The 19,872-nt window shown below is 37.1% G+C and overlaps 1 pseudogene; it reads right to left on the minus strand.

The window, feature by feature from the left end:
- The window catches only part of LOC118905012, a 28,362-nt pseudogene extending 10,470 nt beyond the window's left edge, over positions 1-17,892 (minus strand).
- Positions 17,893-19,872: the final 1,980 nt, after the last annotated feature.

Genomic DNA, 19,872 nt, shown 5'->3' on the forward strand with positions numbered 1-19,872 from the left:
TAATTCTACAATTCCGTTCAGAAATGTGTGAGGGAAAATGTACTTGGGAAAAAATACTCAAAATTTTCTTCTTTGCTGGTATGAGAAAAAGGTGCTGAGGGTAGGGAAAAGTTATTAGTTTGCTATTACTCAATCCTTGCTGAGCACAGAACATAAAATAGGAATAAAGAAAGGAAGCCATCTCTCCAATCCCAGCTGCAGGCTGATGAATCACTTAGTGATTAATTGTTGCTACTAGTAATTGAAATAATCATATTTCAGAGAAGGAAAAAAAAGTATTTGGTCTCTAAAATGTTTTCTCCTAAAACTATCATTGCTGACATATTAAGGACTTTAAAAAAGGAGATATAAAAAAAAAATAAAAATAAAAAAAAAAAATAAAAAAATAAAAAAGGAGATATAAAGGTCTTAATGTAAAGCTAAAAGGAATATAACTCCCAAGATTGACCCAACATCTGGCATCAGGTTTTGAAAAACCTTCCTCTGGCCGTCAAAATCAGTTGTCCCCTTTACAATAACCAGCCCTCTTATTTTCCTGTATAGTTTTCTTTTCAGTAGAGTTTGCTGTATAGAGAACACAGCATAATGTAGAACACAAAATAATGAAAAACTGTTTAATATATATTGCCTCTTTTTCCAAAAAGCCAGTGAATTCACATTTACTGCCCCCAAAATTGTGTTTAAACTTTTTAATTAATGTGAGTCAATGGACAGACTTTATCATGTTCCGAGTTCTGGATGTGTGTGGTCGTATGTCAAGAATCTGGGGAGTCACTGCCTTCAGGGAGTTTACTGTCTCTAATTGTGGAGGTGCAGTGCATACAGAAAATGTTAGCAATAAGTATGGGACACGTGAGCACTAGAGAAAGACATCATGAAGTTGGACATTCGCATTTGGTGTGTGCTTAACGTGTTCGGGCCTTTTCAAAGTTTTTTCAAAACTAATCTCCACAATGACCCTGAGATGAAAGTATCATATCAGTTTTAAGTGATGAATAAATAGGATCAGAAAGGCTAAGTGATTTACTCACTTTCACACTGCCAGTAAAAGGTAGAGCCAGTTTCAAATGTGGTTCTCTTTCCATCTGATTGCAAAAGAAGGAGAGAAAGGTAACTCCACATTTTATATCCTTGGAGATAATAAAAGTCTGCAATAATAGCATTTATAGAATAGAATTATGAGAAAAAGCTGGCATGGGAGGAGAGATGGCTTTACTTGTGTATATTGTTTGTGAAGCAATACTAGGACATATAAGAAGAAATATTCCATTATCAGATAGAGATTAAAAATGCTAGTTAAAAAAAGAAATCAGTCTTGGAGATGGGGTATGGTATTCAACATTGTTTCACTGTAGACATAATGAAAAATAATAATAAATGAGCAACTGTATTCTTGATTCCACACAACTAAATGATGCCATCTGGAAATTCAAATTCTAGGAAGTGTGATGAATAGTCGGCAATGGGGGCTGTAACAGTTCCTCCTGTGCCTGTGCGTGGATAAACACCTCACATGAAAAATTGGAACCTATTTTTTCTCCCTTGGAATACGGGTTAGACTTACTTGATCAATAGAATGTGGGGAAAGTGATGCTGTACTAGTTCAGGTCCTAGGCTTTATGGGACATGGCAGCTGCTGCTTTTATTCTTTTGCTATCCTGAGCCACCTGGTAAAGAAGTCTAGGCTGTCCATCTGGAGAAAGAGGCCACGTGGAGAGAGAGGCCCCAGCCAACAACCCAGCACTAAGGCCCCCAGCGTGGGAATAAGGCCATCCTCCAGCCCGGCTACCATCTGAATGGGTGAGTGCCACCGACACAACAGAGCACAGAGGAGTCACCTCTGAGGAGCCCTGCTCAAATTTCTGAATCACAGAGTCATGATTAATAAATGTGTTTCATTTTAGTCCACTACGTGTAGGGTACAGTGTTACCCAGTACTGCTAAAAGAGAGAAGAGACTGACAGTAAGTAATTAAACAAATACTTGCTTTTTCTTCCTGACAGGACATGAAGCATTCTATTAAGAAACATAAAACAGGACTTGATAGCGAGCTGCCAAGGAGGTGGTAGAGAAGTGTTTGCGTTGGGTGGTCAGAGAAGGCTTCCTGAGGAGGTGACATCTGAACAGAAAAGGAAGTTAGAGCACTGAATAGGTCACAGTGATGAACCATGAACATCAGGAAAAAAATAATTCCCCAGTGTTTCATAATAGGTTATAATCGGCATGTCCAAAATCAAATTCCCGTCTCTATATTGGCATCAATATAGAAGGCTCTTCACCATCTTTTCTTTTGTCTGTATTACTATTTGTGTTTTAAAATGAGTTCATACACCATGTTCCTCAGAAAGGCCTGAGTTCTCTAACCTGAGCCAGTATCCTCTTCTACATCATCATTGCCACCCACATTTTCTTCTGGGAGAGTTGGAACATTTTATACAGCTTATTTCTTTTTACCCCAAACTTAAAGCTCGTTTTGACCTTTCTAATCTCACAATATATATATTGTAGGTGAAACGGCAGTACTTTCTTGCCTCTACTTACATTACATTCACTATCCTTTCTTTTATTCTTTTTTTTTTTTTTTTATCGCCTGTTGGATCCCAGCTTAAGCACATCACCAAAATTTAGATTAAATCAAAAAAAGATTTTTTTTTTTCCTTTGGCCTATGGCTGCTTAATCTGTCACTGAAAAGTAGCAACGAAACAAAGCTTTTATCAACCAGAAAATGTACTGTGCTTCCTTTGGGAAGGTAAACAAGACAGCAGATATAGAAGCCTCACTCAAAGGGGGAAAAAAGAAACTGAAGGATTTTAAGAGTAACACCTGTCAAATGGAGCAGTAATGTGTACTGCTTGACAAAATAGGCTGGTGACTGTCAAAATAAATAATAAACCTTCCAGCTCTGACTAATGATAGAACTACACCGAAGACTTGAGGGAAGCATCCAACAAAATGCAAAATTGAAAGGAAAATTGGAACAATCGGCACAGCCTCCCAGCAGCTAAATTTCAAGTAATTTTGGAAAAACTCAGACCATTCACCAGGTTTCATGGCAGATGGAAAAGTTCCAAAAACTCTTCTGATCGAGCATTCCTGTTTTGTTAGGAAATCACATCTCTTCTGAGGGAGTGCCAAGAAGCTGGTTTCTGCTTTTTCAATACAGAAACAATCTTGCCGTGACTGTGGCATTCTCTGTGCAGACATTCAGCTGACTGCCAATAATATCAGGAGGAGCCGCCAGAGCTGGACCCCTTTGTAGGCAGAGTGGGGCAAATGGCAGAGAAGGCAGAGATCCAGGGAAAGGCCATCTCTGATTCCTTTCTACCTCCATTTCTTCCCAGCTGAGGTACCTATTTTTCTTTTCCCGTAGCTCCTTAGAGGATCATCTTATTTTTCCTTTCCAGAAAGCCAGGTTTTCTAACACGATTACAAAGAAAACTGCCCAAGAGTCTGCAGATAATGTTATGACCCTTTCCAGGGGCAGTTTCATTTAAACAAATTGTTTTGTGGAGGCCCCAAAACCCTTGATAAATTTCTGCTCTAAAATTTAATAATACATCAAAAGTGGAAGAATATATTGTTCGTGGAAGAATTTTAAGCATCTCAAAAACATAGTTCTGCAAAAGCCATCTTGCTTCAGAAATTATCCACTTATGCCTCAAGTTCTTAGTGGCAGAGGTGAGGGCTGGTTTGTCCCTCTGCCTGACTCCTTTAATTGTATTTTTGTTCCCAGGCAAAGCTATTTGCTGGGCTCCCAAAGTCAAAGTGAAAGAGAGAGGAGGAAAAACACGAAACAGAGTTATCATCTCCCAAGGAGGGGCCACTTCTAGATATTATTTAGCCTACAGTAACATGACTTGCTTTCTCATTTAATTTTATTTATTTATGTTCTTCCATTATTTATTCCTCCTTTATCTGTTTCATGCATTATATTTATTGACCCTAGTTCCAAATAGGTTTTTCATAAGAATTTGATTCTAAGTAAACAGTTTTGGGATGTGAAACAAGCAAAACATCAAATCTAAAAACATACATTTAGTACTTGTTTCTTTGCAGCCAAAATTATTTCCTAAAATCTGCAATTTAAAAAAAATCCTGACCATTTTTTTATTTTAAACATTATCTTGGAGCGTTATACTAGTCTAAAATCTGCATTCTATATTATTTTGATAGCCATATTTATTGCAGCAAAAAATCAAGAATACTCAGATTACGGAATGAATATCTGAACTCAGGACCATACCAGATATATGAGTAGCAAGTAATTGTCAAGATGTGTCATAAGTGAAGTGAAAGGTTGGTTCTCCCCAATAACCATGACTCACAAATGGACAGGAATCAGGATGTTTTGGCTTTTTACCTAGTGATTTCAACATTCTAGGATGATTTTATTCACCAGTCCTTTTGCTTGATCCATCCCACTCTAATTGAGGGTGACCCAACCCAGTCACCATCATGTCCAAGGAATCCTGCACTTCCTGCAGCAGTTATTCTGCTTGGCAGGACTGTCTTCTCTAAAACCTTCTCTGCTCATTATTCTTGCTGCCTCTGCAGGGTCAGTACTGTGTCTGCCAGTAAAGTGTTGTCTCCTTCCATTTCCTATTCCCATAACCACAAAAAGTAGAAGCAGTTCCCCAGTTGAGGAAAGAGCATTTGTCCATTAATAACCACACTAGTCTAGCAGTGAAATCCCTTGCTGATGCTCTAGTCATTTTTAACTTGGACTACTATAACCACATTCTGTGCTGCCTCCAAGGCTTTATTCTTCTTTCCAGTTTAAAATGATCTGCATTCTGCAGATCAAATCATTTTCTAGATGGACTTAAGTTATGTCCATGGGGAGAAAGAGCCTGGGCTTGGCAATGTTGCATACAGGGAGTGTGGTGTGGAATGGGGAGATGTGTGTCTAAAAGGGCATTTAAATATACCATATGATGACAGGGACCCAACTTCATAGTTTTTTTGCATTCCAGGAATCAGGAACTCTCAAGATCTTATTACAATTTTAATGACTACATTTGCAAATTATGGGAATTTGCTCTGCCCGTGTCCCAGCTTATTACATAGTATTTAAAAATATTTTGTGTACAGCAAAATGATGTGACTTACATACATCATGAAATGATGACCACAATTTGTTTAGTGAGCATCCATTATCTCTTATAGATACAAAATTAAAGAAATAGAAAAAACTGTTTTCCTTGAGATGAGAACTCTTAGGATTTCCTCTCTTCACAACTTTCATATAGAACATACAGTGCAGTTGATTATATTCATCATGTTGTATGTTACATTCCTAAGACTTATTTATCTTATAACGGGAAGTCTGTAACTTTTGACTACCTTCATCCAATTCCCCTTCCCCTTACCCCCACCTCTGGTAACAAATCTGATCTCTTTTTCTATGAGTTTGTTTGTTGTTTTTGAAGTATAATTGACGTACAGCACTCTGTTAGTTCCTGTTACACAACATAGTGATTTGACATTTCCATACATCTCAAAATAATCATTACAGTAAGTCTAGTTACCATCAGTCACCATACAAAGATATTACATAATTATTGACTGTATTCCCCACATCTTACATTTCATACTGGTGACTCATTTATTTTGCAACTGGAAGTGTGTACCTCTTAATCTCCCTTACCTATTTCCCTCACCCTCTCACCCCCCTGTTTGTTCTCTGTATCTATAATTCTGTTTTTGTTTTGTTATGTTTGTTCATTTGTTTTTTAGATTCCACATGTAAGTGAAATCATATAGTATTTGTCTTTCTCTGTCTGACTTATTTCACATAGCATAGTACCCTCTAGGTTCATCCATGTTTTTGCATATGGCAAATTTCATTCTTTTTTATGGCTGAATAATATTCCATTGTATATAATACCACATCTTTATCCATTCATTGATTGATGGGCCCTTAGCTTGCTTCCATGTCTTGGCTGTTGTAAATAATGCTGCAATGAACATAGGGTACATATATCTTTTCTAATTAGTGTTTTCCTTTTTTTGGATAAATATCCAGGAGTGGAATTGCTGGATCTTATGGTAGTTCTATTTTTAATTTTTGGAGGAATCTCCGTACTGTTTTCCATAGTGGCTGCACCAATTTACATCCCCACTAAAAGTGCAGAAGGGTTCCCTTTTCTCCACACCCTCATCCTCACCGGCACTTGCTGTTTGTTGTCTTTTTAATAATAGCCATTCTGACAGGTGTGAGGGGATATCTCACTGTGGTTTGATTTGCATTTCTCTGATGATTAGTGATGTTGAACATCATTTTGTGTCCCTGTTGGCCATGAATATGTCTAACTTAGAAAAATGTCTATTCAGATTCTCTGCTTATTTTTTAATCAGGTTGTTTTTTTATGTTGAATTATATGAGTTATTTGGTGTATTTTTGATATTAACCCTTTATCTGATATATTGTTTGCAAGTATATTCTCCCATTTAGTAGGTGGAATTTTTGTTTTGTTTCTTTCACTAAAAAGCCTTTTAGTTTGATGTAGTTTCATTTGTTTATTTTTGCTTTTGTTTCCCTTGCCTGAGGAGACAGATCAAAAAAAATACTACTAAGACCTATGTATTGGGAATGGGAATTTGCTCTGCCCGTGCAAATTTAAGGTCTACCTTAAATTTAAGGTCTACAGAGGTAGACCTTAAACTTATACAGTGCTGTATGTCGATTATATCTCAATAAAACCAGAAGAAAAAAATAGTAAAAATTTAAAAATTTAATAAATTAATAATTGAGAAAACATCCATAGTACAGGAAACATTGTAAGACCTGAATGTAAGGCAAAACTCTTATATTAAAGGGTAATTTGGGGGAAAATCTGCCTTACATTTATTTATTATCAGATTAAACAAACACATAGGTTGTGTGTGGCATGTAACAGATGCTCAGTAAATGTGTTTCCTTCCATAAGACATATATATATGGTGTTTGTGTGTGTGTGTGTGTGCGCAACCTTTGCAAGCTGAAAAGCCACCAAGGAGTACTGCCATTGTTTAATAACTTCCTCTTTGATGCAGCCAAATCAGCAGAGTCAATTCTTAAGAAACTCCTTGAGCAATAGGTACGTTGTCCACCAAAATCTGCAGATAAGAAAAGAGTAAAAGCAAGAGCAGCATGAGACAGTGATAGAAAAAGAGCAATTGTCTGCTACCCCTGGACATTGTTTAATTTCCTGGCATCCTAGACATTTTTGTGGCTTATAGTTTAGAATTACTATAGCCCTCTAAGAAAGAGTTAATTCATTACCAAAAGGTGAGCCATTTCCTGCCTACTCAATTGTAGAATCAGAGTCAGCACTATTTTATCAAAGGAACATTGGCTGTCACCCAGCATTAATCACTTTCAGAACAATTATGATTTATTTTAGACATAAGGCTATGGATCTCTATTTCCGGATTCCATTTTGGCAACTTTGAGCCTTACCTCTTATGTAAGATTATTGCTGAAAACAGTGCTTCTCCAAATTGTCTTCCTTCACTTTTTTTGTCTCTTAAAAAAAATTAATTACATTCAAGCTAGTGAGCCTATGAACCGATGTGAGACCAATGCTAGCTCAAATATTGTTTGCATATAATCCTACACAGGTGTGGAGCCAATAGGGAGCTAGATCACTGTGTGCTTTTACACATCTTTTAGTTAAGTTAAAAATCCAAAAGCTAAATCTTGTGTTCTGGGACAACATGTGAATTTGACATTTCCTGGAGGCTATTAGAACCATAAACCAATGAATAGACTATATTCATCCATTTAAGTGGTTTGTGACTGTGAAAGACTAAATATTTACAGTATCTTTTATCCTTAGATACAATATAATGATATCATCATTTTAATAGCTCTTTACTCAAATGTGGCTGCATCCCACTTAGATTTTAGAGACATGCATTTAAAATAGTTTGGGTCTCATTAACCATCTGAGTAAGGCCCAAGAATGACAAAATATATAGCAAGAGTTCAAGGCGTTGAAATTATGATTTTAGTTTTGATTTGTCTTCCCTCCTGAGTCTTGCACTATTTACCAAACTTTGCTCTAAATGTTCAGATAAGAAGATATATTTGTTCACACACAGTTAGTCAGAAGAAGGTCACTAACAGATCCCAGGCATCTGCACACACAAATAGGGATTGGGCATTGGAATGTGAATGAACCAGGACAAAACTGTGGCAGCCACTATGGAAACAACGAAAGCAATGTGGCCCACTGCAAGCTGCGTGAATGACCTTGTTGTATATAGGAAAATATAGTATTATCTCATAAAACCTATTATCTTGTCATTTGCTTTTCCTTTTAGAGTCCTACAAGTGCCTGAATGTTCTTCCTCTCATTATTTTCCCTGTGTATACTCTCACGGTTTCTGGAAAGAAAATTGAGTTGGTATATTTGGTTAATATTATTCTTCCCTTCTCCCTCCCATGCAGGATGAAAACAAAATCTGGTTTATTTTCAACACAGAAATGTAAGGACGACATTGACTAGTTTCTTCTGTATTTGGCTGTATTACTCACAGGTTTTCACTTATATTAATTCTCAGTCTTTTGCATAGAAGAGAAATAAAACATACTGACTGACATAGACATTATCAAAATAAATTTATGGTTACCTCCCCTAAGGTGTACAAAGGATATGATCTATTAGGACTTTTGTACTAAGACTTTTGGAATGCTCCATTCATAGTAGTTGACCTCAATGATTATTTCATAAATCATTATCCTAAAGCACCTATCTAAAATGTTTTATAATACCTTGGTTAGATCATTAGTCAAGCCATAGTTTATGTCATGATGAGGTAGAATCAAAATGAAAGAAATGAAAGCTAAGGGATTTTTTGGTTTGTAATATACTGATCCTTAATGAATGTTCAAAGAAAATCATGTATATACAAAGGGGTAATGTTTCTTTCTATCCCACAGCAGCGGGGAAATACACACACATATATATGGGATTAAATGTAATGTTAATAATAAAGACTATAAACGACAAGGTCCTACTGTATAGCACAGAGACCTATACTCAATATCCTATTATAAACCATAATGGAAAAGAATATAAAAAACAGAATGTATAACTGAATGTATAACTGAATGTATAACTGATTCACTTTGCTGTACAGCCAAAGTTAACACAACATTGTAAATCAACTATACTTCAACTATATGTAAATCAACTATAAAAGAATAATAAAGACGGTGATATACTAGATAGACATTAAAGGATAAGTAAAATAAAACAAAGCAAATATTTAAAACAAAACAAAAACTCAGTTATTTATGGACTTTAACACTCAATTTCCTTATGCTATATGGGAAAGATATCTGCTGTGTAATACTTTACAAACTTATTGAAAGTATAAAATGAAACAATGTGCTTGAAAGAACTATGAAAATCAAAAGCAACAGGTAATGAGAAGATGGTATTATTACTTCACTGGTAGTGCTGGCAAGTGAGGATATATGAACAACACCCTGTGTCTGCCTTTTAAGTGGAAGGATCATACCCATAAAATGTCATGGGTAAAAGAGTAGGGAGTTCTCAGCTTCCTTTGAACATAGCGGAAAGCTACACAGAAGAGATAACATTTGGACTTGATATTGGAGGTAAAGTAAGGGTTCTTCAAGTGGAGACGAAAGAAAACAGTATTCTGAACAGAGGAAACAATATGTACCCCTACAGATAAGCAAGAAAAATCATAATGAACTCATCAAACCTGTGGCTGAGATGGGGGAATGGGAAGATAGTGAGCCAGAGGTGGCTGAAAAAAAACCTGGTGTATCAGGGTCATTCATGTGTTAGTCTGAGGAGTCAAGATTTTATTGCCTAACTGATGGAAACTCTTGGATTTTATTTATTTATTTATTTATTTATTATTGAAGTGTGGTTGATTTACAATATTATATTACTTTCAGGTGTATGGCATAGTGATTCAGTATTTTTACAGATTATACTCCATTAACGTTTTCACAAGATAATGGCTATTATTCCCTGTGCTGTACAGTGTATCCTTGTTGCTTATCTATTTTATACATAGTAGTTTGTACCTCTTAATCATATACCCTTATCTTGCCCCTCCTCTCTTCCCTCTCCCCATTGGTAACCACTAGTTTGTGAACACTGGGGTGGGAAAGCTTTTGAATTTTTAAAATGGAAAATGTATAATACAATGTATATTTCTGAAAAAAAATTAATTTCAAGTCAGTAGTGTGGACCTGTTATGGAAAGGATTGGTAAACAGACTAGAAAGAAGAATGGCTAGGAGGTTATTCCAATTATCCAGAAAGAAAGGATTAACAATCCATGCTAATTTGGTTGTCCTGAAAATGGTGAAGAAGGATGAGTTTGAGAGGTAGAGATATGGCAGAATTAATAAGATCTGTTAACCATTTAGAGTTGTGGAGTAAAGGAGAGGTAGTGATATGTCGGTGTATTAGGGATTTCTGATATATAAAATGGGAGTAATTCTCTAAGCATGTGCTTAAAACTCTACCAGGATGAAAAGTATATATTGCTCTAGTGTGGTTCTCTGCTGTGTTTGCCAGTAAGTAGTTTATTTCCTATTTGACCCTCTTCCCCACAGTATATAAAGCATTTTAAAAACATGTAAAGCAGATGCAAGCTAGCAATCCCTTCTTTTTAGTAATTTCTCAGATGAGATATAGAAGATTTAGGAAAAATTCCACTGTGCCCACCCCTTCTTATCATGCTTTCATTTGAACAGCATTCAGTCAAGTCCTGGGATTTCAGCCGGGGTCTTTCCTACGTGATTGGTGGTGTGGTCGTGAATCACTGAGACATGCATCTCCTGAGTTTCTCCTTTTTCACCCAGTTCACTGATACACTTTGTTCCAGAGTGCAAATGTTCATGGTAAAAACTTACTTATCTCTTTCTCTTTGTTTAATGCATGACCTTAAAATGCCTGCGTCATTGCTGTCTGTACAGCTCACACTCTAACCTCCAATGAGGCAGGAATTGAGCTTAATTAATTCCTGTTTGTAACACTCAATACTGCCTTCTAAAAATATGGACATTTAATAAATGTTTTGGTGATAGTGGAATAATTTGTCTCTTCTAGGGTGCATCCCTTTCAACTGAACCTAGAACAGCATACATTGTACTGGTTTAGGGAGGATAAATGTAATTCCATGACAATTAAAAATGATAAGAGGAGTAAAAACCCATCCATCTGCCTAATGACTAAACTTCAGTGGTGAAGATTTGATAATTCTAGTGAAGTTGTTAGTGGAAGAGTCTTTTATTTTAACACATTTAAAAAATTCAGGGAAGTTTGACTGCTCCTGCTAGCTCAGTAGTGTCGAGTCACTTGAGGCAACCTCAGTGAACTCAGGAAAAGGAGAGGATCGGTATTTTCACTTTAGAACAAAAGAAAACATGATTTGTTTCTGTTTAAATTAATCCAATCTTTGTTCATATTGTTTCCAATATGGTACCCAAATCAAAGAATTTAAGCTCCCCCTTACACACACACATATACACACACACGTGTGTGTGTGTGTATATATATATATGTATATATACATATATACATATGACCTTATATAAAATATATATGTGTATCTTCCCCTTGGAAAATAATCATTTTTCTTTATGTTTTATTACTTGAAAAGATTAAAAGATTATTATATTCAACTTCTTGCATCTAAAAGCTGCTTATCAACTGAAATGGGTATATATCAATTAAAATGTTTTTATTGATAGAATTTAAGAATTAGATTTTTTTTATTGATTTAGTTTGTGTATGGATTTGTGTGTGTGTGTGTGTTTTTAATACCTACAAAAATTGACCCATGAGGTTCCTAGGGACAGCTTGCTGAAAACTTGGCTGATTGGGTAAGGCTTCTTTTCATAGTCATATAATCAGTACTGTGAGCTTGGAATTGAAAAAAAAACTCAAAATGAAGCAAAACAGATTTGTAAAAGAAAATTTCTCATTCTTACCAGAACACATTTTACAAATCTGTTCTATCTAGGTTAACATGTATTTTCAAACAACAGGAAAATTAAAAGCACAGTATAACTCTGTGTCCTAGGCTATTGAATAATTTCTTCTTGTTCAGGCCCCAGAGCAGGAGAAGTGCATTGGTTATTTCAATGACTTAGAAAAAGCATTACCTGAGTATTTTCAAATCAAGCTTATTGTTTCTAGCCAAGCTATTAAAGCAACCATTGTGATTATACTGTATTCCTTACTAACATATAATACACATTCAATTTAATTCTTTTGCTGCAGTTATTTTTGTGGTAGATGGTGAGTTCTAAAAAAGAAACAATACGCTCACGTCAGTAGTTTTTTGTATGCATCAGGAATAGGATATTTAGAACTTCATTTGTAGAATTTTAAATCATGGCGTTGATTTTGTAGATACCACTGAAATACTTATTTAAGAGACACAGTCTTATTTTAGAAAATGTAGTTCCCATTTTATCATTTATATTTATGTTCCAGTAAATTTGCTTTCTCCTTTGATTTAATTTTATCCACTGAAAAATTGCCTCTGATGTGTTTTGCATTTCCCGCCCCTCTCCAGATGTGTCCTTCCGTGTTTCACCGCCAGCAGATTTACTCTGGTGTTGTTAGCAATTTCTGCCACCACAGAAAGTTATGCTTTAGTTTTTTCCTGTGGTCCCGTTGCAAAGGTTTAAGCAAAAATGAGCTACATTTCAGTTCAAAAGGACATTTCTGTCCAGTGAAGCTACTTAGTTATTTCTTTGAAAATTTAATTTTTATGCCTAAAAATAAATAACATTGTTAGTTTCTATTGACATTTTGAGACAAATTTTACTATTCCTAATAGTATTTCCCTTGAATTAACGTTTTTTATTTATATACTTGATTTTTTAAAGGTTTCTTGAATTCATAATTAAATGTATTATGTCTATGACTTCTAAAGTGTGTATATCTAGTTTTATATTTCTAATCAATAGATAAACATTAAAAACACGAAGTTTAATCTTCCCCACTGAGGGGACCTCTTTGGGTCTAAGTGCTGACACTCTGCCACCTCTGACAGGTCATTTGAAATACTTTGACATTACTTTTCCTAGTTGTGAAGGTAGGACCAAAAGACTTGCACTTTATTTATTTATTTAAACCAATAAATACCTTTTTATTAAAAAGAAAACAAAACACTAGTATGAGAGCCCAGGTATCTATCTTCAGAGCCTCTGCTATCATGAACCATGTAATAATGTTTTGTTTTTTGTTTTTAAAAAGAGTTTGACTATGTTTCTTGTGTCTAGATAAGCAAGAAGACAAACCTGAAATATATCATAGATCTAGCGAAGACAGTTTGGAATTTGAGAAGTCACAGTCTGTATTAGTTGGGTTTTTTATTTATAAGACAGGCAAGCTCCCAGTAAAAATGTAAGGACTTGCACTTTAATGCCTGAAACTCATTTAAGAGAAAGATATTGATTCCCTATTCTGTTTCTATAGTGGCAATACAAATGTTGCTATAATAAAATTAATAATGATGATAGTAAGAATTTACCAAATACTTTCTGGGTGTCAGACATTATGATAAAGCTTGCATCAGTAAGAATAGGACAGGTTATGCTCTTGTAAAACAATCCCCAAGTCACCTCTGATGTCCAGCATGAGTCAACATGAAGGCCTAAGCTGAAGGAGGCCCCTTCTCCATAAATGTATCCGCGGTACTTCCAGCAGGGGAGAGGAGGTATGGCGAATCTTAATTGGCTCCTCTGAAAGTTTCTGCATGCAACTCCCTGCTGTCAAAGCAAGTCAACTTTTAACTTTCAAGGCAAGTCACTAGGCCATGCCTAACTCCAAAGATGGTAGAAACTGTAGTCCTATCATACATCAAGAAGAAACAGAATATGTGTGAGCAGCCCTAAAATTCTGAGGGTCTTCTACAATCCTCAAATCAGCTTCTCCAATAAACATCAGGACTTTTTGCCAGCTCTGTCAAGCTCTATTTCCTTACCTTGCTTTATTTTCTTTAAAGTGGCTATAAATGTATGAACTTCTATTGTTTGTTTGTTCTGTAGGTATAGATATGGATAGATATGAATACATTCATAGCTAGAATGTACTCTCCATGAGGGCAAGAACTTTCCTCCTTTCCTTTCCTCCTCTTCCCTTTCCTTTCTTTTTTTTTTTTCTCCCCTCTTAACTCTGTCCAATACTTTCATTAGCACCTGGCGCATAATAAATATATGAATGAATGAATTATATACAGTTTACAAATAAGGAAACTGAATCTTAGAGATGTTAAGTAACTTAAGTAAGATGATAAAACCATGAAGTAGCAGATCTGAGTTTCAGAGCCCAAGGTTTAAAACACTCAGCTGTAAAAGCTGCTGTGCTCGACAACTACATAGGCTAGTGGAAAAGACATATAGAATTGTGAGGTAACATGAAAAAATTCTATAAGAGAAGCATATACAAATTACTATGGAATTACAGAGGAGTAAAATCTCGCCATTAGGTACAGCATGTTTGAAGGTGATGAAAATAGTAGGAAGGAAGATTTCATGGGGTACCGTACTAGATTTCCAGTGCTATCTTGAAGATGTGTTTACTACTTTGTTTGAAGTTACTTCTTTGACTTTCTGCTATGAGCTAGGCATGTGCTAGCTTCTAAGGATACAGAAATACCCTAGACAGGAAAAACCTTTGCCCTCCTAGTGCCTCTAGTCTCATGAGTTACATGCCAGACACACAGACAAAAATCAACCCTCAGTGAGAGGCTGACAGTCCTCTCTGTAGCTTGTGGAGGAACAGGTGTGGATGAGGAAGAGGAGTTTTTACAGGGGTCAAGTGAGCAGATGTTGACAGGACCACACCCTGCAGAGAGGTCTTTGGGGAGTTATTGACTCCAAAGGCTGTCCCAGCTCACGATCATGGAACAAGATGAAACAGGGCCTGGGTTCCTGCTGTATTCCTTCTTCTCTCTTTACTAAAGCACCCCTCCCCCAATCATATTCTTCTACATTACTTTACAGGCAGATTCAGGGAAAAGGAAAAACACAACTTTTCATAAGACAGACTTAGGGCAAGCACCCAGAAAGAAAATACTTAAACTATCAGTCTTCTGCACTTAGAAGGATGTGAAATTTGACCCTTCCGAAATAAATGGGGAAAGCGTCATTCTTATCAATAACATACATTGATTAACTTCTGAGTTCAGGGCATGTTTGCAACATTTTAGTTAAGGGACAGTGGATGGTATGACAATGGTAGATAATGATACATTTAGACATTCTCAGCCAAAAGTAAGTGGTAAAGGCACTAAGTCTATTAACATTCAGAGGAAGGAGTGGCATCCAGGGGAATACAGTGGATACTGGGATGTGGTCAGTAAAGCAGCACTTTCCAGACAAGTAGAACAAGGAGTTATCAAAGTGAGGAGTTACCTCATTGAAGATTATGCTTGGCTGCCTATAATATAAAGCCCCAAAATAACAGTGTCTTTTAAAAAGATAGATTTTATTTGTCTCTTACTAGAAAAATCCCTAAGTATGTGGTAGAATATGGTGTGATATTTCCCCAGGATCCTCTTTTTGTTCTGTCATTTATTCTGGGGGAAAAGTGACTGCATGCTCAAAGGAGTAATAGCCCACAGTTAAATAAAGGAACTATTTATAAAGGTGTCGAAAAGGTTAAGAGCAACAAAAGAGAATGTTGAAGATCCCAAGAACTAGTGACAGAGGGAAGCCAACATATCCTCAGGCTGCTCCAGGAAGTTAGAGCTGTGGCCATAGGAAAAGGAGCTGTGGCCATAGACAGAGGGACACAGCTGCTGCTAAACAGCAGCTCAGCAGAGAGGAAGTGCAGGGAATGAACAAATAATCAATCTTTCCCATTGCCATTTTATTGCATCCCGTTGGCCAAACACAACAAGAAGCTACAGGGCAAGAGAGTCCAGGGAATACTTTCAGCCTCTCAGAGAACAGAACAGGGTGTAGAAAAGTAAAGAAATGAACCAGAAGAACAAACAGAAAAATCAACACAATTTTCAATCAACCCCTCAACATTGTACCCCTTAACATCTGTTCTTGTCTTTTTTTTTTTTTTCCATTTCGGGCGGCTTGAGTCACAAAATCACTTGGTGTCCCGTGGTTAGTCATTAAGAGTTTACCAGGACCTAAGAGTATGCCAGGAGCTAATTTTCAAGTCGAGTATAGCTATTTGGCAGTATAGGGCATGGATTTAATCTAAAATCCAAGAGGTCTCTGCTGCTATTCTCATGTTTCCACTTGCTAGAGACCTCACAAAGTATCTCCATGTACCACAGCCCCTTGCAGGACCACTGTGCCTGCCGGGTCCTAAGGACCATATGTCAGGGAAGCGTGCACTGCAGCCTAGACCTGCTGTGTAGCCTTCTCTTGCTTTGGGCCCCACTCAATACTATAGCCTTAAAGACCACTTGGTAAACATATTGAAACAACATGCCCAGTTATTTTATGTTATTTGCTTCAAAATCTAAAGAAGTTAATCAACCATTATGCCTATTTTGTGGGGGGGAAGGGTATTGAAAAGTGCAGCAACTTATCTTTTACTTTAAGAGAGTATCCCTAGATATTCCCCACCTAAGAAACCCGAAGAAACTTCATGGATTTTGCAGGCCAGCACGTATCAAAATTATGGTGCTTGTTACTTTCTTCTTACCTGTTTCAATTAGCGTAATGCAATGCATCAGCATGCCACAAGCAACCAGATAAAGAAAGAAGATTCGTCTGTGCTAGATTATGACAGAGAGCAAAAGAATTGTCATAGAACTGAAAAAGAAAAAAAGATGGTAAAAAATGGTAAATAGTGCTACTGTTTGTGATGCGTGAAGACAATCTGTTTCTGATTATGTTAATTAGGTGGCCATTAAAAACAGCGTTTTTTAGGGTGAAGGGTGATAGCATACCAGGGTCTAGGGCATCCATTCACTTGCTCCAGTGAAGACACCATGTCCAGAACAGCAGATACAAACTGTCATATTTTCTGATGGTTATAAAGGTTGTTATAATCCACAGTCATTCTCCAAGATCCCTCTAACTTTTGCAGTAGTCAAACCGGAAAGTTAAATGGGTAGAAAATAAAGACATCCACTCCATTATCTCTTAAGTCCTTGGTTGGCGACAATAATGTTTGCAGTAACCACCAGGAATGCGGTATTGCTTTTGGTTTGGTATCTTTTGATTTAGTATCTTGAGGGAGAACACCACTAGAGGAAATTACATGGAACATTTCTACAATAATAGCCCTCATTCCATAGCTCAGAGGACCAATGTGAGGACTCTGTCAGTTACTAAGTATATATATTTACTCCAAAATATCTCAGGCCTAGGGAAATAACAGGAGAAACAATCCCAATGGATTTAGTGTAAAATTGGCTTTGCCAAGATTGCATCTCTCACCTGATCTCCATTACCCCTAACTGACCAGAGGACCACATGCTTCCACTCAGAGCCAGCATCTAATAATCATGTAAGGCCTGGCTATTTGCTTTTTCTCAGTCACGTTGTTAAGGGATTATAGCCTTCAGAGAGGACTTGGAGGAAGATTCACAGTACAGGGTTGAGGCCCTTTTCAAGGGTTTTTTCTCAAAGAGGGCTGGCCTCCCTGCCAATCATTCTGGGTCTATGAGATAGTTTACATTTTAGAACCTAACGAGAGGCCGTGAACCTCACTACAGTATTTCAAGTCTTAATTTTGCTCAGCAGGCCTGGAATGTTCTGCTTATAAGTCAAACAGCGCATTAAGAGGTTGCCCAGCTGTTTCATTTACAGAGCCCTGGGATTAATTAGCCACTGCTGTAGACCTCTGTGGCTGATTATGGTAATTGCGCCCACTATATAGCTAAAGGTTACCTGCCAGCACCTGACCTCACCACGCTGGGCTCCGTCATTTCCGCAGGGAGCCTAGTTCCATGGCAGCAGACTCACTGTCTTCCTGAGCTAATGGAGAGCCACCACCGTAGCCCTCTTCATGAATTCTGGCGATCCCCTCAGCCATGGACTCCTTAGTGCATTAGTGAAGAGAATTTCCTGCAAGTTGACAACTGTCTTGGCGTGGAAGCAGTTCCCTCCTGGTGGAGGCCCCTGTCTGTGCCACGCTTGAATCTGATTCTCATTTGGGGAATGGAGTCAACGAGGAACGTTGGGAGTGGACACTGAAGAGCGTCAGCATCTCCTCGTGAAGTATCTGCACCAGGTAACATGATTTAAAGGTTTTTGTTTCATTTCGCATTGTTTTTTGGTTTTCACCGTGAGACAGGACTGGTTCTCTTCGGCAGGAATGAGTGGTTGGAAAGGGAGGATGGTAGGAGGGGCTGCTCCCTCAGAAAGCTGTGTTCAGGCAGATATGAGGGTTCAAATTCTCAGCCTCATCTGTGTCTGTCTAATTGAACCCAAGCCACATCTCGGGGCCCTGGTTTTTCCCAGCTACTACTGTTAACTTATCGTAAGAGACCTGGTGGGAATGTGCAGTTTAGTTTTACACATCTGCACCGACTTTCACAACCACTCTATCCCCATATACACAGTGTCTGGGGAGCTGCTAAATATTGGTCATCCAGGATGTAGTGAAAAAGTATGTACTGTAGCTTAAGAAAGGCTTGAGTTCAAAGCCTTCCTCTATTAGAATTGCTAGTTATATCTCTACTTATCCTTGTCTGTTTTATTGTTAAAATTCGAGTATTGTTTTTTTTCCATGCTGCATGTAAGGAGAGGACACGTATAATGTTCCCCGTGAAAGCAGTGCTCGCTATGAATTCCCATTTCCATCTTTCCCTTTCTTTTCTTTCCTCTCCCTTTCTTTTACCTGCCTCAGTATAATTTTACAAAACAGTACTGCTGTAGTCCCCACTTCACCTCAAGAATTCAAAACCTTCTAAATCCCCTGCCTTTAAGAAAATATAAAAATGCTAGAGACACCATTGTATGTCCTTGTAGTATCCCTTAACACAGAAAACATTAGAGGAAGTATTACTAAAGCATTGTAAACATCTTGGGAAAATAATAACTCAAATATTCAAAATTTTATAACAGCTATGTAAACAAAATGAAAACAAGTTTTATGAAGATCATAAATATTGCACATTTCAATTCTGTTAATTTTTTTTTTAATTCTGTTAATTTTAAGGACACCGCTTCCCAAATATAAAACAGGAGTTGGATACCTGTAAGAAATTCAATAATTGAGTCTCTGTTCTGTGCCCTTTGAGGGCTAGTGCTAAATCTGATGGGTGGGGTTGTTTTTGACTTCCCGTTAATATTTCCTCATTAATCATTTGAAAAGAATTAACAGTGCCAGAGAGGAAAGATTTTTTTTTCTTTTTTTCTTATTCTTATTTACTATACAAACAGCCGTTTGTTTGATTTCGGTTTTATTCAGCGATTCCAAATTGGTCAATAAAATGCTAATGATTGCCAACATACTATATTTCTCCCTGGGAGATCATCATTTAATTCTAACAAATGCCAGTTGGATACTTGTTAAAACAGCAGGAACTAATTCATAGATTCGAGCTAAATAAATAAAGTTTGATTGCATATTTGTTCCACTCAGCTTTGATGACTAGCGCTGTTAGAGAGGTGCTTCGTATAAATTACCTTGGAAAGGCCTGATAACCAAGTCTCAAGGATAAAACTGACATGTTAAAACAGTGTTGTGTGCCTACGTATCACCTGTTTGTGTCCCTGTAAGTGAGCATTAGCTCTTGAAACTCACCTTCTGAAATTCTAGGGCAGCCCTAGAATTTCAAGCCCCATAATAGAGACCTTCAGGAACTTACTTTTCCAAAGGGTCTCTATGTGTTAGCCCACCCACTCCCAATTCAAAAATCCTGCTAAGATTAAGGATAATCCTAGAACATTACAAGATGATT

The sequence above is a fragment of the Balaenoptera musculus genome, chromosome 12, assembly GCF_009873245.2.
Source record: "Balaenoptera musculus isolate JJ_BM4_2016_0621 chromosome 12, mBalMus1.pri.v3, whole genome shotgun sequence".
Taxonomy (NCBI): Eukaryota; Metazoa; Chordata; class Mammalia; order Artiodactyla; family Balaenopteridae; genus Balaenoptera; species Balaenoptera musculus.